Source organism: Xenopus laevis, chromosome 2S (assembly GCF_017654675.1).
Source record: "Xenopus laevis strain J_2021 chromosome 2S, Xenopus_laevis_v10.1, whole genome shotgun sequence".
Lineage (NCBI taxonomy): Eukaryota > Metazoa > Chordata > Amphibia > Anura > Pipidae > Xenopus > Xenopus laevis.
Genome location: NC_054374.1, coordinates 41,665,229 through 41,683,684, shown reverse-complemented (window position 1 = coordinate 41,683,684; position 18,456 = coordinate 41,665,229).

The following is an 18,456-nucleotide window of genomic DNA, read 5'->3' as shown; positions in this document are numbered from 1 at the left end:
AGAAGCACTGGATCTTGAGTGTTTGTAGTTTACCACAGGGCCATGGAGTATGTAAAGGGATTCTGTCATGGGAAAACATTCTTTCCAAAATGCTTCAGTTAATAGTGCTCCTCTAGCACTGCTTTGATATCCATCTTTCAAAAGAACAAACAAAATGTTTTATATTTCATTTTGAAATCTAACATGGGGCTTGACATGTTGTTAGTTTCCCAGGTGACCTCAGCCATGCGACTTGCTCTCTTCATTCACTCTTAACTGCTGCACTGCAAGTTGGAGTGATATTACCCCCCCTTCCTTTTCATCCTCCAACAGCCCATCAGCTGAACCATGGAAAGGTAACCAGATAATGGCTCCCTGACACTGTATTGTTAAAATTGCTAATGGCATATATGAGAACTGCACTCAATAGTAAAAATCCAACTCCTTCATTTACACTGAGAAGGAGAAAATAGCCTATCTGAAAGCAGTTCCATTGTGAAGTGCTGTGTAACGACCATGTTATCAGGAACCTTGTTCAGCAAAAGTTCCCATGGATGCACCGGCGCCCATGGCTTTCTGCTGCGGAAGCCAACAAGGAAGTGTGTAGCAGGAACGTAAGCGAGGTACCATCAGGGATGAAGAGAAGGCGTAATCAGAGTCAGGTGAAGAGTTCAAGGCAGGCGGCAATAATAGTAGTAAAAAATCGAAGTAGAATTAATGCTTGAGCAAGTACAGGTAAACTGAAGCCTAGCTTGGGAACTTACAAAATGGCAGGCAGGCTCTTTAAGGAGGATTTAGCGCCAAGTTTGAATTCTGTGCCTTCAGATGATGTCATGCCCCCCAGCTTCAAGGAGTCCTAATGCGCGCAACCCGGAAGTGCGCACCTTCGCACAAGGACACGAGAGGAGACATGGCGGGAGGTAAGGGAATAAAGGGATCTCCCGGTGCGTCTTACATGCTGGCTCCCACCGAAAACAGATGTCCAGGCAAAATTACTTGAGCCGACTGCCTACACACCAATATTGCAACTAAAAAAATGTATGTATTTGATCAAGATTAATATTGTAAATGGTGGAATGATTTAATTGTAATGTACACTGGGTTTAGTAATAACAATTATACCATAATATCATGACAGAATGCCTTTAAACTTATCAGCCATGTCAAGGCAAATTCCTTTAATATAGCATAACCATTTGCTGTATGTAATATGGCGTTATGGGATTTTCAGCTTTTGTCTGCGTGAAAATAAAACTTCCCGTAAAGCCTAATGCTCTGATTTATTAAAACCATCATAGGTGTTAAAAGGAATTGGTCAGTTTTCCAAAACAAGCACCTTATATTTCTATAAATATAGAAATAGAAAGATACTCATGAAAAATACTAATTACTTGTGTTGGTCAGTTCTTGAAATAAATTGTTTAGGAGCTTTTAGTTTAGCCCTAATTTTCTGCTCCATGCTGTTACTGTTAACACCAAGACTATGAGAATGAAATCATAAAGTTACTGTCACACATTAAACTTCAGACATCTTAAGAGACCTTAGAAATTTCAAATAACATCAGAGCAGAGATAACTCCAATAAAATATAACTTATTGCTTTCTTTCACATAACTGCCATTCACTTCTGAAATGGTCTCCTAATCTTTATGTGATTGCTTTCTTTGTGATGGAAATATTTCATTCTGTACAGTATTTTTTGCTGGTTCTTTCAACTTTATTGATTTTATGTAACAGTTGACATGCATCAACTCCTGGTATAATAAACACTTTTGGTGATCTTTCAGTTGAAACACAACACAATTTATGCCTGTATTATCATAGAGACCCAGTTCTCCCTGACAAAGGTCAGTGTTGTGTTATCTTTTACTAAAGATAAGATACTGGATGCTCTATAAATCACATTTGCTCTTAGATATATAAACAGTGGCATAACTAGGGGTCCATGTCACATAATGTTCCACGGGGCCCTTTACATGTCATTATCAAACACTTATGTTGCAGATCACTCCTGTGCTATTAATTGTTGCCTCTTTTATCTGTATAGTTCTACTGGTTCATGCACCACTGTACAGTAGAAGACTACATTAATAGAACAAACAGGGGGTCAATAAAATAATAAATACAAATAACTACAAAGCACAATGAAAGTGATACTGACACAATCTCTCCTCCATCACAGGTGGCTTATGAAAATCAGTAGGACCAACAGTAACAGCTCTGTAATTTACTGTAGATGCACTGTTAATATATATACTGTATGTTATATTAAGTGCTAAATTCTAAACAGGAAAGAGTCTACCTGGGGCTATTCAAGGATGGCATTCCAATTGTAAGAAGAAGCAAGAGAGAAAGTTTAAGGGTGGAAACAACAGTTTTAATGGCAAATTTATTAAACCTCAAATTTTTCTGGTTGAGTTTTCAAAGGGGAAAAACGAAATTTTTTAGAAGAAACAAAATAGGTGAATTTTGTGAGATGTATTATGTTATGAGGCTGCTAAAAATCCAAATATTCTCTAGCTAAAATCAGTCATGAAGAAGTCAATTGCAGATGGTCCTTTTAACAATTGGAACATGTTTTTACCTTCAGAATTCTCGATAGTTTGGGGTTGTTTTCACTGGTTTTCTTCTGATAACCCGATAAATTAGAGTTTTAAAAGTTGAGTTTTCTAGGCGTCAATTCAAAAAATTTGCACAACGTCAATTGACTCATGATTTGACATTAAAGGTGAATACATTTCCAAGATAGCCCACATCTAAAAAAAGCCAAACAGGCAATGGTTAAAACAGAAGACGCACTGAAAGAGGCGGAGGCGAGGTACATCCAAAACCCAAATGAGCAGACTCAAACTTGACCATGTTATAGCACCGAGACAATATGCGCAGGCTCAATGGAGGTGTGCACAGAAAAGGCAACTCTACCATAAAAATTGCAGTTTATGAGAAAGGGGATAAAGATGGCAAATTGCTGCCTTCACGCACTAGAGCAGGAAGGTACAGAGATTATCACAAACCAGATTTGGAGCAGCTACACCTCCCTAACTTGTCCATAGAACATAGAAACCTATTATATACTCCAATTCAAGAACAGGAGGTCCTAGAGGCCATAACCTCTTTACCGGACAAAACTCCAGGGCTGGACAGAACCCCCAATTTTTGGTATGTTACATATGCAACACTGTTAGCACCACACCTCACAAGCATCTTTAACCAAACTTTGAACACAGCTCAACTGCCCGCCTCATTTGCGAAGCCTCCATAGTTCTAGTATTAAAACCATGGAAAAACCCTTTATCTCACGCCTCTTACAGACCAATCTCACTCATCAATTCAGATTACAAAATATAAGTCCTAGCAAGATGTCTCAATAATGTTATTACCACAATATTAGCCCAAGACCAAGTAGGATTTATACCCCATGAAGCAGCTGAACACTCTATACAAATCTAACAATTACCCACGATAACCCAGGCACTAATATATTGCCTCGCTATATAATGAGAAGGCATTTGATTCTGTTGAGTGGATATATCTTAGGGAAACTCTAAAAATGTTCGGGTTTCCGGAAAAATGTTCTAACTAGTGATGGGCGAATTTCGCGAAACGGCGAAAAATTCACAAAATGGCGCCGGCATCTAGTTTTTGATGCCGGCGTCCGTTTTTGATACTCGCGTCTATTTTTTGGATGCCAGTGCACATTCGCTGGCCAAAATTTATCCACAAACATCAAAGAACCGGCACACTAAAAATAATTCACTTTTATATATACATATATATCAAAAAATGTATTGCAGAATTCCACATTGCTTCTGTGTATGAATTTTCAATGTTCATGTTATAAAGGTACATAATAAATCATTTATAGGTGACATGAAAAATTAAGAAAAATACTTAGGAAATCAATAAAAGAAATTCTCTTGAGTTAATAACCATGTGAAGCTGTCATTTTTATGTCATTTTCATGTCATGTAACTTCTATATTATTGAAATGTTATTTATTATCGGAGACAGCTCAGTATCAACATGACAATATATAAAGTAGATTGTTGAAACATGTTTATGGCTAGAACCTTTTATATTTGCAATAATTCCTGCAGGAATGCACAATGATCATGATTGAGAGCTACTAATTATACTGAGATGAAGAAATTAATGATGACAGTTGCTAAGTGATAACATATCTAAAGCATGTATCATCTTTGGAAACCAACTAAAAATATACCTAAATAAAACCTGTAGAATAAAACTGAATTGGGAATACGATAATACGAAGACAAAAAATAGGTAAGCCTAGTTTCAAGCCGTTTGCCACTGCTTCTCCATAAACAATAGTAAAAAAAAAATTAAACCATTAGTCGGGGTTGCAATGAGGCCATGACCACAAAATTCATAAATTCCCCTGCACGCACCCCATAATCTATATATTAAGGACAGTATGACATTATCGGGGAATGTAATAAAAGTCGGTAAAGGAAAAACTATTCGCAATGCGAAAAGTTATGCCTTTGCACGAACAAATTTTTCTTTGCGTGAATTTAATATAGCTGTTGCAAACCTGGAAACTGTTTAGCGACCACTTCCGACAGTGGAAGATCGTTTGCAAATTTTTTAGATTGTGCCAATGCGCAGTAAATGTAATAAAACTTCTCACTGAAGAAGTCGTTATGTTTGCTGCAAAAGATTACGACACCTTCAAGCACTTAAGAGTGCGCAATTAAAATTTGCAATGCACAATTAAAATTTGCAATGCAATACCAGTTTAAGGAACAATATTACATTGCAAGATGTGGATATTTATTCTTATTGGTGCGAATTGTTTTGTTCTTTTTGACTTTTATTACATTCCCCCATTTGTGCATTAAGCTACTAAAAAATGCTTTCCCTTATTTGCTATAGTTTATACAGGAGCAGTGGCCAGCTCCATGTTGTAGTGCTCATCATTCCCATCTACAGTCAGGTGGTCCCAGTGGTGGTCAATAAAAGGACAACCATGTGAGAGTTTTAACCTTGAAAGTTAGTGAGTTGCAGGTAAAACATGTGTAGGGATCCATAGGGTTAATTCCCCTATGGTCCTAAAAGTACTACAAGGTATGAAATTCCCTGCCTGGCCTGCTACTGGTTGGACCTAGATTGAAGGGAGGGGGAGTGGGCCCTTGTCCCTGTACAGTGTTTTCTGGCAGATACTGGAGGTGGCCAGAAGGTGGCACTGCTGTTCAACTGCTTCATATAGCTTAGTTGCCATGGGCTTACAGCTATTGCTAGCTTCATTTTCAAGGAGAATGAAGCTGTAACTGTTCTGCTTGGGGTGCTGGAGCACCAAGCCATGGGTTATGGAGAAACCACATGGTTGGCGAAGTCTGGTTGGGCTCGGGATAACGGGACCCAGAAAATCATGAGAGAGCAATACCCAGCAATAATAGATGCCTGGAAATGGATTTCCAAGGAGAGAGTCCTCACACCCAGGAGAGGTGTTGGAGTTGGCCTGAGGATTTCATCACGGTGGATGCCTGTTCCAGCTCTGTGTGAGCCCCCAGGTGTGTTTGACTGTAGGAGGGTAGTGAAAGGATCCAGCATGTGTCCCAGTTATAGATACAGGTGTTGTTCATATTCCTGCTACGTGGGAGCAACTACCTCTGTCCATCCGGAGAGGTATTTGGGAAAGTTTGATAGCTCTTTGGGGAAAAGGAACTGTGACTCTCTTTGTCTACCAGGAGTGGAGTGTGGGACTTTGCCTGGTAAGGAGGTGCCAAGATTGGACTGCAAGGGTTCCCTAGGATAGTGGGACAGTAATATGTAAATTGCATATTTACCTTGCTTTTTACTCTTATATAACGTTTTTTACTGCAAATAATATGTTTTATTATTGTTTTCCTAATGGAGCCACCCGCAGTTGTATTCCCGGATCTCGGGATCCCATTATCACATTACATGGAGGCACTGCCATGAGAGGTAAATTCCCAGTACCCTTTCACTTAGCAAAGGCAATTCAGGACCTGTATATGGTAAGGAAGTAATGATGTAAAACCTTTGGCACAGGGAGGTGGCCAAGATGGGGTTATACTTGTGTACTATGTAAAATGTTAAATGAAGCAGTAGCATTCTAAATGAATCACATAAAAGTGAGTGTATGACTCTACAGAGCAGGAATGACTTTGCAGTAGTTGGCCCCTTGAATATATTGCAATATATGGACAAACAACCCCTGTTTTGTTTAAAGGAGAGGGCATTTTTAGTAGCTTAATGCACAAAATGTCCTTAATATACCGATAATGGGTTGCGTGCAGAGGACCTCTTATATTTGTCTGTTTACATTTTGTGGTCACAGCCTCATTGCACGCCCAGCCTAATAGTTTAAAATATTGCGGTTAGCACAAATTCAATTTTACTATGATTAAATTGTTCATACAGCAACATTTTCAAATGTCTGTAATATTGTTACCAACTAATGGCTGATATGAACAGAGAAAAGCAGATATTCCACATTGTTTTTTATCTGTCTACACAAATCAGGAACCAGCTGATGGTATTCATCCCACGAGCTTAGCTCTGTGATTGTCAAACCTTTTTACTTAATTTTTCAGAATTAATTGAGGTCTGGCATGGTGCAGAAAAACTACCAAATTGCAAATGTGGTGCCACTATTCAAAAAGGGATCCTGTTCTCAGTTTCAGAACTGTAGGCCTGTTAGTTTGACATCAGTAGTAGGAAACCTTTCAATGGGGTAGGGATAAAATACTTGATTGCATTGCAAATAATTACACTATGATTTTGTGTCAGTTTTATGAGTAATGGATTTTTCCAGACTAATTAAAATATTTTTTATGAGAAGGTAACAGGGGCCTCAACTGTATAAAATACTAAGGTTGCTACTACTCATTACTTTTCACTGTATAAAATTACAGGGATGCCAGTACCAAAGACTTCTTAATAATAATTTTGGTGTATCAATACTCATTGCTGTCACAGTAAAATGTGCTGAGCTAGTCAGTACCTACTGTCTTTTGTGTGCTTAGAGTTCCTTAATCACTGTTCTCAATTTATAATGTACCTGGGATGTCAGTACCCACTGCATCTGCACCTATTCCCAGTATTCCCAGTGGGTACTGGCACCACATTGACATTACAGGGATTATTTATTAAAGTCCAAAAGCCCAAAACTATACTTTTACTATAGTATCCAAATTTTTTGGATACCTTAAATTTTTCATGATTTATTATACCCCGAGGATGGAAAAAGTCCAAATCTGAAAATTCGGCTTTTCAGACTTGCTTAGGTTGTATGTAAGTCAATGGGAGAAGTCCTGAAGATATCCTGATCTGCGCTGGGTTTCATGCAAAAAGCCAAAGATTTCATGGTTTTCTTGCAAAAATCTGAGTTTCCAAGTGAAAAATCAGAAAAATTCGTACAAATTTTCATATAATTTTTAATGGTTTTTCCAAGTTTTTTTCCGCACTGAAATTGTTCAGGAAAATGTATTGATAAATAAGGGGAAATAACTCGCAGATTTGGTCAGAGTATATTTCAGAAAAAAATTAGATAAATTCAGATTTTGATAAATAATCCCCTACGTGTTAAGAATCAGTATGGACACGATTTCGTCTTTTTTTTTTTTGCAGCCTATAAAATATATGCAGTGCAATGTGCAATCAGAATAGATTTTAAAAGCAAGCTTTGCCTCTGCCTAACTTTTATGTTAATCCAATAAAGGTATCACTTTATGAAAGGATCTTGTTTAAACACCATTAGGAAAAATTTGTATTAAAAATGACCCAGAGCTGAAAATAAAAAGGATTTGCCATTTTTCATAAAATGAACAGATTTCAATTTGCCAGAGTATTTGCAACTGAATGACTGATAAACGAGCAAGACAAATTAAAAGAATCGCTCATTAACATACAATTTTCCGTGTCAGTGCTCCATTGCATTGATTATTAAAGAGCAACATTTATCAGTTCGTTAGTGAGCAAAAGAAGAAAAATATATTATTGTGGGTTTCTCTACTGATTGCTTTCAGAATATGACATAACTGAAGTATTATCTTCACAATCCTGAAAAGTGTCCTAACATTACTTTTCAGGAAAATGTAAACACTCCCCCATTCTTTGAATCTACAAATATCTCATATTGTACTCTAATAGGGAAATGTACTGTATGACTTGTAACAAATTAAAAAGGTTTTATGTGTGATTAAAATTTACAGTGTCACAACTGTCTAATTAAAATATTATATTGTGCAACATAAGTGTTTGTTGATATTTGTGAGATTTCAATACAGACATTCTTTCTCCATTAAAGTCTGATAACACCACAGTAACACCAAAAAAGAAATTATTGTAAACTAATGAAAAATATAATGTACTGTTGTCCTGCACTGGTAAAACTGGTGTGTTTTCTTCAGAAACACTACAATAGTTTATATAAACAAGCTGCTGTGTAGCCATGGTGGTAGCCATTCAAAGATGAAAAAGGAGAAAAGGCACATGATACACAACAGATAAGCTCTTTAGTTTACAATGGGATTCTTCAGAACTTATCTGTTATATACTATGTATTCTATGCTAGAATGGCTGACCCCAGGGCTACACAGCAACTTTTTATATAAAATATAGTTTTGTTTCTGAAGCAAATACACCAGTTTTAACAGTTCAGGACACCAGTACAATAGATTACCATTCCTTAAAACCATTTTTTTGGTGTTAATGTTCCTTTAACGTATTAATGTTTTTTTACCTGGTATCACTAAATTAAAAATTAATCTCTTTCTATGTGGTACAGGGAGAGGCTCTCTATATATCACTCTATACATCATACTAAAAGTTAATTTAAAGTTAACATCCCCTTTAAGTAAAAGTGTATAGTACACCATCCAAAACAATTAAGGTTTGTGTACTGCAAGAGCCTTATCAACCCCCCACCCACGTTTGGCTACTCACACACTGATTTTGATAGCAATATCTCAAATACATGAAAAATCCACACATGGTCCCCATAGACTCAAAGATTTTTCTTGCCGGACGACCGATTTTAGCGAAGTCCGACCAATTCTTCGAAATGATTGTGCAGTTAGTGGGATTCCAATGATTGTACATCTTACGATTTTTCGGCCGACATCTGTCAGAAAATTGATCGGCTAGTTTGAAAAATCTTTATCGGCCCCAGTGCAATCTATCTAATTTTGCAGGGGCAAGCAGGCAGCTACCCTTTGTTTTCCTGGCAATATCGCCTGAAATGGTCTTTTTTGATGGACAATTCGTACGATTGTTTGATCGTTTCGAGATAATCGTGGTCATCTATGGCCAGCTTTAACCAGTTTTCAAAGTCAACTCAAACTGAATAATGACCATTTATTAAGGTATAAACACTAAATCAGGCAAATGGCTATTTACAAGTTAAGCTAAAATAATTTGCACATAGAAATATCAATAGCCAAAAGTAATTCTTTAGTATATAGCTGTTAATAATAAATATGGCTATGTGAGTTACATAGTAATGTTCCAGTGAATGTGCCATGCAGAATTCTGTACTTGTGGTGAACTTCTTGTTAAACTGCCGGGCAGCACATTGAAACACACCTCCCAAGTCCCAACATTTGAAAATGACAATTGGACTAGTCCCTGGATCTGCTTGTACTATGAGCTATCCCTGTATTCCCGCACTCGCTAAAACACCATCCAACCCCTTCTTAAAGCTATCTAATGTATCAGCCTGTATGACTAATTCAAGGAGAGAATTCCACATCTTCACAGCTCTCACTGTAAAAAAAAAACCCTTCTGAAATTTAGTTGAAACCTCTTTTTTTCTAATGGGAAAGGGTGACCTTGTGTCAGCCGGAAAGACCCAGTGGTAAATAAAGCATTAGAGAGATTATTATATGATCCCCTTATATATTTATACTTAGTTATCATTTCACCCCTTAAGCGCCTCTTCTCCAGCGTGAACATCCTCAATTTGGTCAGTCTTTCCTCATAGCTAAGATTTTGCACACCATACCATACCTTTTTACCAGCTTAGTTTACCATCTTAGTTGCCAAATATTTTGTGAAACCCATACTTCTTTCTTATAATAATTTTTATTTGTATTTCAGGTAATCCAAAATACTTTGGAAAAAGTGTGGAAATGAAACAAAAAATGTAAAAGTAGAAAGAAAAATCTAATTATAATAAAAAATGTATAAGTTGTTATCAGTCTGCTGCTCTATAAGTGATTGTTAAGTGAAACTGGAGCTAATTACAGATGAAACCACTTTGGTTTGTGGTTTAACACAGAATAACTAAACTCATTTAACTCAATTATGCCATTTAACACAGAGAATTGCATCACAGCATCACATCTAATTAAGGAGTTGTTTCTGTGGATTCATGTGAACAATGGTAGTAATGTTAATAAGCCATTCCAAGAACCATTTAACAATATTTATACTATTTATTATATACAGGTTTACATAATATCATTATTTAATACAATAGTAAACATAAGGGACAAACACAATTGTTCTGGTTTGGTCCGATTTTGAGAGATGTTGAAATTGATTGGTTGTTTTGGGCAAGATTCTGCCCTCAAAGCCTGTGTATATTTAATGAAGTTTTGAGTTTCTCCTAGGAGGGGAGAAGTCCATTGGGACAAAAGTGATAAATTTATGAGTTCTTGAGGGGGCGTGGCTAGCGCTCAAGGAAGATGGCCGCATAAGTGTGAGCTCCGAGTGAAATCATCCCACTGACCACTCTCACCGGTGATAACATGGGGAAATCGCAAGGAAACAAGCCTCTTAAGGAAGGAAGCAAGACTCCAAAGCACTCCGGTCACCAAAAAGAAATCCCAGCGATGTTCGGTAAGCCCGGGAGAGACGCGCCGCACACAAAGATGGCGCCCGCAAGGCCCGACCAGAGGGAGAGTAGAGGTGCTGCAGACTATCATACACAAGACTCATCGGATGCGGAAAGCGATGCGGACAGCTCAGTTGATATGCAAACTTACCTGCGACAGCTCCCATCGAAGAAAGATATCAAAGACATGCTGCACTCCGCCATGGCCGAAATACGCAGTGACCTCCAAGGCATCAAACAGGATATGGAGAGCATCGGCAACAGGACGGACACGCTGGAAAGAAATCAAACAAAACTTGTAAGTAACCAGAAACAGCAAAACGAAGTATTGCATAAACAAACCCAAGAAATAGCAGAATTACGTAGACATGTGGAGGATTTACAGAATAGAAGTCGTAGGAATAATATCAGAATAAGGGGTATACCAGAGACTGTACAGAAGGAAGATATCATGCCAGCCCTTACGCAGTTATTCAATGGCATTTTGGAACGTGACCAGAACACAGCAATAGCAATAGACAGGGCCCACAGAGTGTTCAAATCAAGGAACGCTCCTCCTGAGGCCTCCAGGGACATTTTATGCTGCATTAACAGCTTCCCGCTGAAGGAAGAAATACTGTCTAAAACACGGGCCGGGAAAAAGCTGACATATGAGGGTCACCCCATTCTATTCCTGCAAGATCTAGCGCTTTCCACACTATTAAAAAGGAAGCAATTAAAGCCTCTGACTGACCAGCTTAAAGAGAAAGGAATACAATTCCGTTGGGGCTTCCCCTTCAGTTTATCGGCTAATAAAGATGGAGTACAGGCCTACATAAGATACCCAGAGGATACAAGGGACTTTATACAGAAATTTCAACTTGTGGAAGTACAGATTCCAGGATGGCTGGAACCATTCAACGATCAGTCAGGAACCTACCAGGAGTTGGATAACACCTGGAGAGACATTCCACAGTTACAAAGAACCCCCAAGACACCAAGACATAAGATAAGCAAAATGTTAACACCCAACAAGAAAATGCCGAATAATGACTGGTCGGAGACATGAATATGCTGATGTTGGTGTAAGTTACAAACATCACAGATCTTAAGGAGATTGAAACATGCCTATGCTCACATGTTATTTCCTCTTCTTTTCTCTTTATTGATGGGTTAATGTGTTAATGCTTTCAATTTACCGAATGTTTTGCTGTTTACTATTTACTGTTTTCTATGTGAATTGCTTGAAACAGGGAAAAAAGAAGTGATTTCTTACCCCCCAGAAATGTTATCACTATTGTTATATTGTGGTTATAAAAGGTCAGTGGGATGCACTACAGTGACCACTTCACTTTACTGCCAAACTCCAGACAACCCACCCCCCCCTAGTGGTTGACACACCTAGTCTCATCTAGGTGGATTAGACCCAATAAAAAGGAACACATTCACCTCTGTTTTGTGTTCACTTCTTCTTTTATTTTTCTTTTTTCACAAAATGTTACAAATGTTTATTGGGCATTCCTCCCCAGTTCAGAATCTACTATTCTATCTTTTCTTCCCCTCTCCCCGACAAGGAAGCAGACTTCAGAAGATATATAGCCCAATCTCAACTAAAGATGGGTCGCAACATACAAATCAAACTATGGTCACAAAACGTTAACGGATTAAACAATCCACGTAAGAGAGCTCAAATTATAAATAACTGCCACAGACAGGGTACAAAAATTTTATTTATACAAGAAACGCATATTAAAAGTTCACATGCTGCAATAATCAAAAATAAATGGTTCCCACATGTGTTTTTAAGTACGAACCCTGAAAAAAAAGTCAAAGGCACAGGTATATTACTACATAAGGATCTGCCTATTAAAGTTTTGGATTCCAAAACGGACAAGGAAGGGCATTATACAATGTTGAAAGCACAAATCTATAACACATGCATGACTTTATGTTCAGTATATTTACCAAATGTCAATCAGGCCAAATATGCAAAAGAAGTAATATCCCAACTTCAGGAATTCGCTGAAGGGATCATCATACTTGGAGGAGACCTCAATGTAGCTCTCAACCCTCTAATAGACTGTTCATCCGGGAAATCCGCCATTGCCTATAAGACGTTGAAAAAAATTAAAACCTATTTAGGACAATTAAACATGATAGATATATGGAGAACGCACAATCCCACAACGAGAGACTATACCTTCTATTCAGCTGCAAAAAACACTTACTCAAGAATAGATAATATACTAATTAATCAGAGATGGCTGCACCTCATAAAACATGCTCAAATTGACACTATGATTTTTTCGGATCATGCCCCATACATTATTGAAATAGAAATACCAAATACATTGAAAGAAACCTACAGCTGGAAATTTAATGAGAGGCTATTATTAAGGAAACAACATAGAGATAACATAGCTAAATTTATTCAAGAATCCATCCAAAACAACAACTTACCGGAGACAGACCCCTCAATCTTGTGGGAAACGATAAAAGTAGTAACCAGAGGAAATCTCATAGCCTTGTGCGCTAAAATTAAAAAAGAAAGAGAAGGAAAAATTAAACAATTAATAACTGAGATAAAAACATTGGAAAATAAACATAAAGAATCACTAATGAAAGATGTACAGGTAGAATTAGATAATAAGAGAATCTCGTTAAAACAACTTTTAAACACATATACGGAACAAGCCTACCTGAGATGTAAAAAAGACTATTATGAATGGGGCAACAAACCTTCCAAACTACTAACCAAAAAGATAAAAGAGCAAAAAAACAAGACTTACATAACCCAGATGAAAGACTCTAAACAACAAATTCATTGTACCTATCCGAAAATAGCCAACTGTTTTCAGGAATTTTACCATGCCTTATACAATCTGGATACAGAGCTACAAAAAGAAGAGAAAACAAAGAGAATTGAGTCTTACTTACAACAACTATGTTTACCCAAAATTACCGAAACGGTAAAAAAACAGTTGGAACAACCATTTACATTAGCAGAGCTAAACAAAGTCATTACAGGGGCCCCAGCCAACAAAAGCCCAGGCCCGGATGGATTTAGTGCAGGCTTCTATAAGGAATTTTACCAGCAATTATCAACAGTATTGCTAAAACATTTCAATAGCATTTCGGCAACCAAACATTTTCCCAAACAAGCACAAGAAGCCCAAATAACTGTTCTTCTTAAACCAGGGAAAGATCCGGCTATATGCAGCAGCTATAGGCCCATATCCTTAATCAACCTGGACCAAAAATTCTACGCTAAAATATTGGCTAACAGACTCCAACTGATTATACCCACTCTTATCCACCCCGATCAAGCGGGTTTCGTGAAAGGTAGGGAAGGTAAGGACAACTCGACCAAACTCATAAACATCCTACACCATGCAATTCAACACCAGAGACCAACACTCCTTTTAACAACTGATGCTGAAAAAGCCTTTGACAGGGTGGATTGGAATTTTTTGGAATTGACATTAACGAAATTTGGTTTTGGCCCTAAATGTGTGGCGCAAATAATGGCTCTCTATCAAGCTCCGCATGCAAGAATAAAAGTCAACGGAATCCTATCTCAGCACTTTGATATCACTAACGGAACCCGACAGGGGTGCCCCCTATCTCCAATTCTCTTCATATTGACTATGGAAACATTTATAACGTCCATCAGACAAAATAAAGATATAACCGGAATGAAAATGGGAATCCATGAACACAAAGCTGCAGCGTTCGCGGATGATCTATTATTAATAATCTCACAGCCGGAACTATCTCTACCAAACATCATCCTAGAATTCAAGAAATTCAGTGAAGTCTCTAACTTTAAAATAAATTACTCCAAATCAGACATTTTAAATATTACTATACCACAGAACCAAACAGAACGGTTAAAGAGAAAATTTCCCTTTAAATGGGCTACAAAATCAATTCAGTACCTGGGAATCAACATCCCATCACATCCCAACAAACTATACGAAATGAATCATCTACCGCTATTATCCGAAATACAGACTCTACTCGCCAAATGGAAAACACAATCCTTATCCTGGTTTGGGAAAATTAATATACTAAAAATGATGATTATGCCGAAAATTTTATACTTACTACAAATGATTCCAATAAAACTCCCCAAACAATTCTTTTTAAAAATTAACTCTCTTTTCTCACAATTCATATGGGCTATGAAAAGGCCTAGACTTAAACTCTCTATTCTTATGACAACAAAACCTAAAGGAGGACTCTCTATACCCAATGTTGAAAATTACTATTTAGCCACTCACCTACAGAGAATCTGGACTTGGAAACAAGACGGATCTTTTAAGCTGTGGAAAGAAATAGAGCAGAATGAGATGCAAATTAATATAAGCAACATCATGAATATACACTACGACAATATACCGACTTCAATCAAAACACATCCCACTATAGGAGCAACGTTGGAAGTATGGCATGGTTTACAGAAGAAACATGATATCTCTCCTTATCCGTCTCCAGAGACCGAGCTATTAAACAATCCGGACTTTCCACCGAGTTGTGATAGAGGCCAAATTGATAGGTGGGCCTGCACACAGGGTAAACCCACTAAACTCAAACAATTTATTAAACGAGGACGAATAATTCCATTAAATAAAATCCAATCTAGATGGGGCTGTCACCCCAGGGACCAGTGGAACTATCGTCAAATCTATCATTATTTAAGCTCGTTAGATCCCAAGAACATCACCAGACCATTGTCAGAATGGGAGGTATTGTTGAATCAACCTGTAATTACCCACCCTATAGCTAAATTTTATAAGAAACTATCAGAGGAAGATAAAACTAGTAACCAGAAAACCAAAGAGAAATGGGAACGAGAACTGAACATTAAAATTGGAAGGAAGACATGGGAAAATATAATGCTGGCAGCGCATAAAGGATCGAGAACGACAAAAACACAAGAAGCCAACTACAAACTACTCAGTAGATGGTATAGAACACCAGTATTCTTAAACAAAATTTACGACAATGTTTCTGAGAAGTGTTGGAGATGCAACCTTGAATTAGGAACATATAGCCACCTCTGGTACAAGTGTGCTAAACTCTCTACATACTGGGAGGAAGTATTCGAAATAATAGAAACCCTAAGACCAGGAACTTATCAGAATTGTATTGAGACAGTAATCCTCACCGTCAATAAACATACTGAAGAAGTAATAAAAGATAAATTGATACTACAGATCATACAAGCAGCCAGAAACCAAATCCCAAGAAAATGGAAAATAGAAGAGCCACCAAGTAAAATAGATTGGATTAGAGCCCTAGAAGAAGTTAAAACAATGGAAGAACTTATAGCTTTAAAACAAGGAACAATGAAACGTTTTGAAAAATTATGGGAGCCATGGAATGAACACAGACACGGAAACCATACAAGCCAAAGACAGGTGGAATAATGCTAATAACAAAACTACTTACCTTTACTCTTACGTATCAAGTAGTCTCGAACTGGAACAATATTGCTGGAAATGAAAGAAAAGAAGATCTAATCTGCTTCTCTCTCTCTTGTCCCTCTATCACCCACCCCTCTTCTATCTGTTCATCTCCCACCCCCTCTATAAAATACAATAACTTAGTACTAAACAACGATAGATCCTACGTATTAAAGTGATTCTAATGATAAACAAAAGAGAATAGAGATAGTCAGGACTTCATTATAATATGTGTGGAAATGTACTATGTTATTGTTTATACATATCTGAAAAACATAACTGTTTATTATTACTCATTCCCCCTCCCTTTTTCCTTCTGTACCCTTAATTTTTCTTTAAAATTGAAAATAAAGACTTACAAAAAAAAAATTTATGAGTTCTTACCCTGTTACCATTTGTTAAAATATCCGTTATCAAGGCTCATGGTACAGTATGTCCAATTTATGTCGGATAGCAGAACACAGGCCTGGTAGTTTAATTTCCAAGTCCAGTCTTCTGGAGGTATAATTTAATATCTCCAAGTGCAATCTCATCCTTCTCTTTTGAGAATTTGAAAATGTCTTGTCTTTCTTTACAAAATTGTGAAATCCATTTATTTTTTCCTGGTTGCCACACTACCCCAAAGCATAATGCATCTTTCCCCATGTCTATCAGTTGCCAAGGTATTTTTCATCAAATGTTGATCCTTTTTCCTTCAAGTAAACCTTTGGGGATTGTGTCCAAAGTGCAACACTGCTAGTCAAACTCTTCAGCAAGTCCTTTGCATTGTCATGAGGTGTTGTCTTTGCCTTTCTGTCCAGCACATAAGCAGTTTTCTCTGAAACTTTTCTTGATTTTCCAGAATGTTCAATAACTTACACATACCCCGTTAACTGCAATTTTTTAAAGACATTACAGACAGTGGAAATTGTAAGATGGAGGAGTTTTGCAATATTTTTATATGCTTCCCCTATTTTGTAGGCATCAGTTAGCAGATCTTCAATCATTTGCTTAGAGAAGTTTGAGGTGTCAGAGATTTTATTAAGCTCTGCACTTGTCTACAGGTGACTAATAAGGCCTAATGAGGTAATTACAGTCAGGTTTAGAAGCCTAGCAAAACATTTTATTATAAGGTAAGTGGAAGGGTATTTTAACTTTTGCATATGCCCAAATATTTTTTTCTTTGTTACGCTTTAAAATTTTGGAATTCAAATGTGTTTTCCTACAGTAATTGTTTACATCTGTTTACTTACAAAATTAACTAAATATGACATTTGAAAGTTCTGAGCTAGGGAACCGAGCGTTAAGTAGTACAACAGGAAACAAGAAGCGTAGTCAAAGGCCAGGCCGGGTCAATAATAGTCAGGCAATGCTCTACAATTCATTAGATGAAAGAGTAGTCAGGGTCACAAGCCGGGTCAAACACACCCATATCGCAGTACAGAACAAGATTCAAGAGGGTAGATAATAACAAGCAAGGGTCAGGACAGGTAGTGAACTAGACAAAGTCAGGGACAGGCAGGGTCGAAACAGAGCAGATACACTAGAGAAACGCACCCAGGAACTATTGTAAATAGACACTTATATTGGGCAACTTGAAAAGGTACATGGCACCTTTAAATATTTGAATTTGTCCACGTGCTTTTCTCGCACAAGATAAGGGTGAGAAAGGAATGAAGCATGAAAATACATTCTGTTTTTAGAAGTCTTTACTATAAATAATACATACACCTGTACCCAACTTACGGACTTCTGAAGGAAAGTAGATTCTATCCATAAAAAATTTTCCCATCCTACAGACAGCAATAACAACCTTCCCAAATCGCCTCTGTCCCTCAAACTCTTTTGATCTTGTTACTAAGTCTGAAGTTTCTCAGCTTCTCCTGGCCTCTCTTCTGCAGGCTCCTAACTTAATACAATGCCCTCATCATTACTTAAACAGTGTGCTCCTGGCCTTAGCTTTTGGTACTTTTCCCTTTTTTTTCAAACAGGTTGGTGTCAAGCACATACTTAAAAAGCTTCCCTGGACCCGTTCTTTCTAACCATCACCCTGTTTATTTCTTACAGCTAGCTTTGGCATGTCTTGTCTTTTCTTGTACTACTGACCTGCACACTCATTGAGCCTTATGCAGAGGCTCAAATTCTCTAATTACTTGGTATCCATGATCAAGCTGCATCCTTGTTCTCTTCCTTCCTCTCTAACTCCTTCTCAGTTCCAGCTTAGCG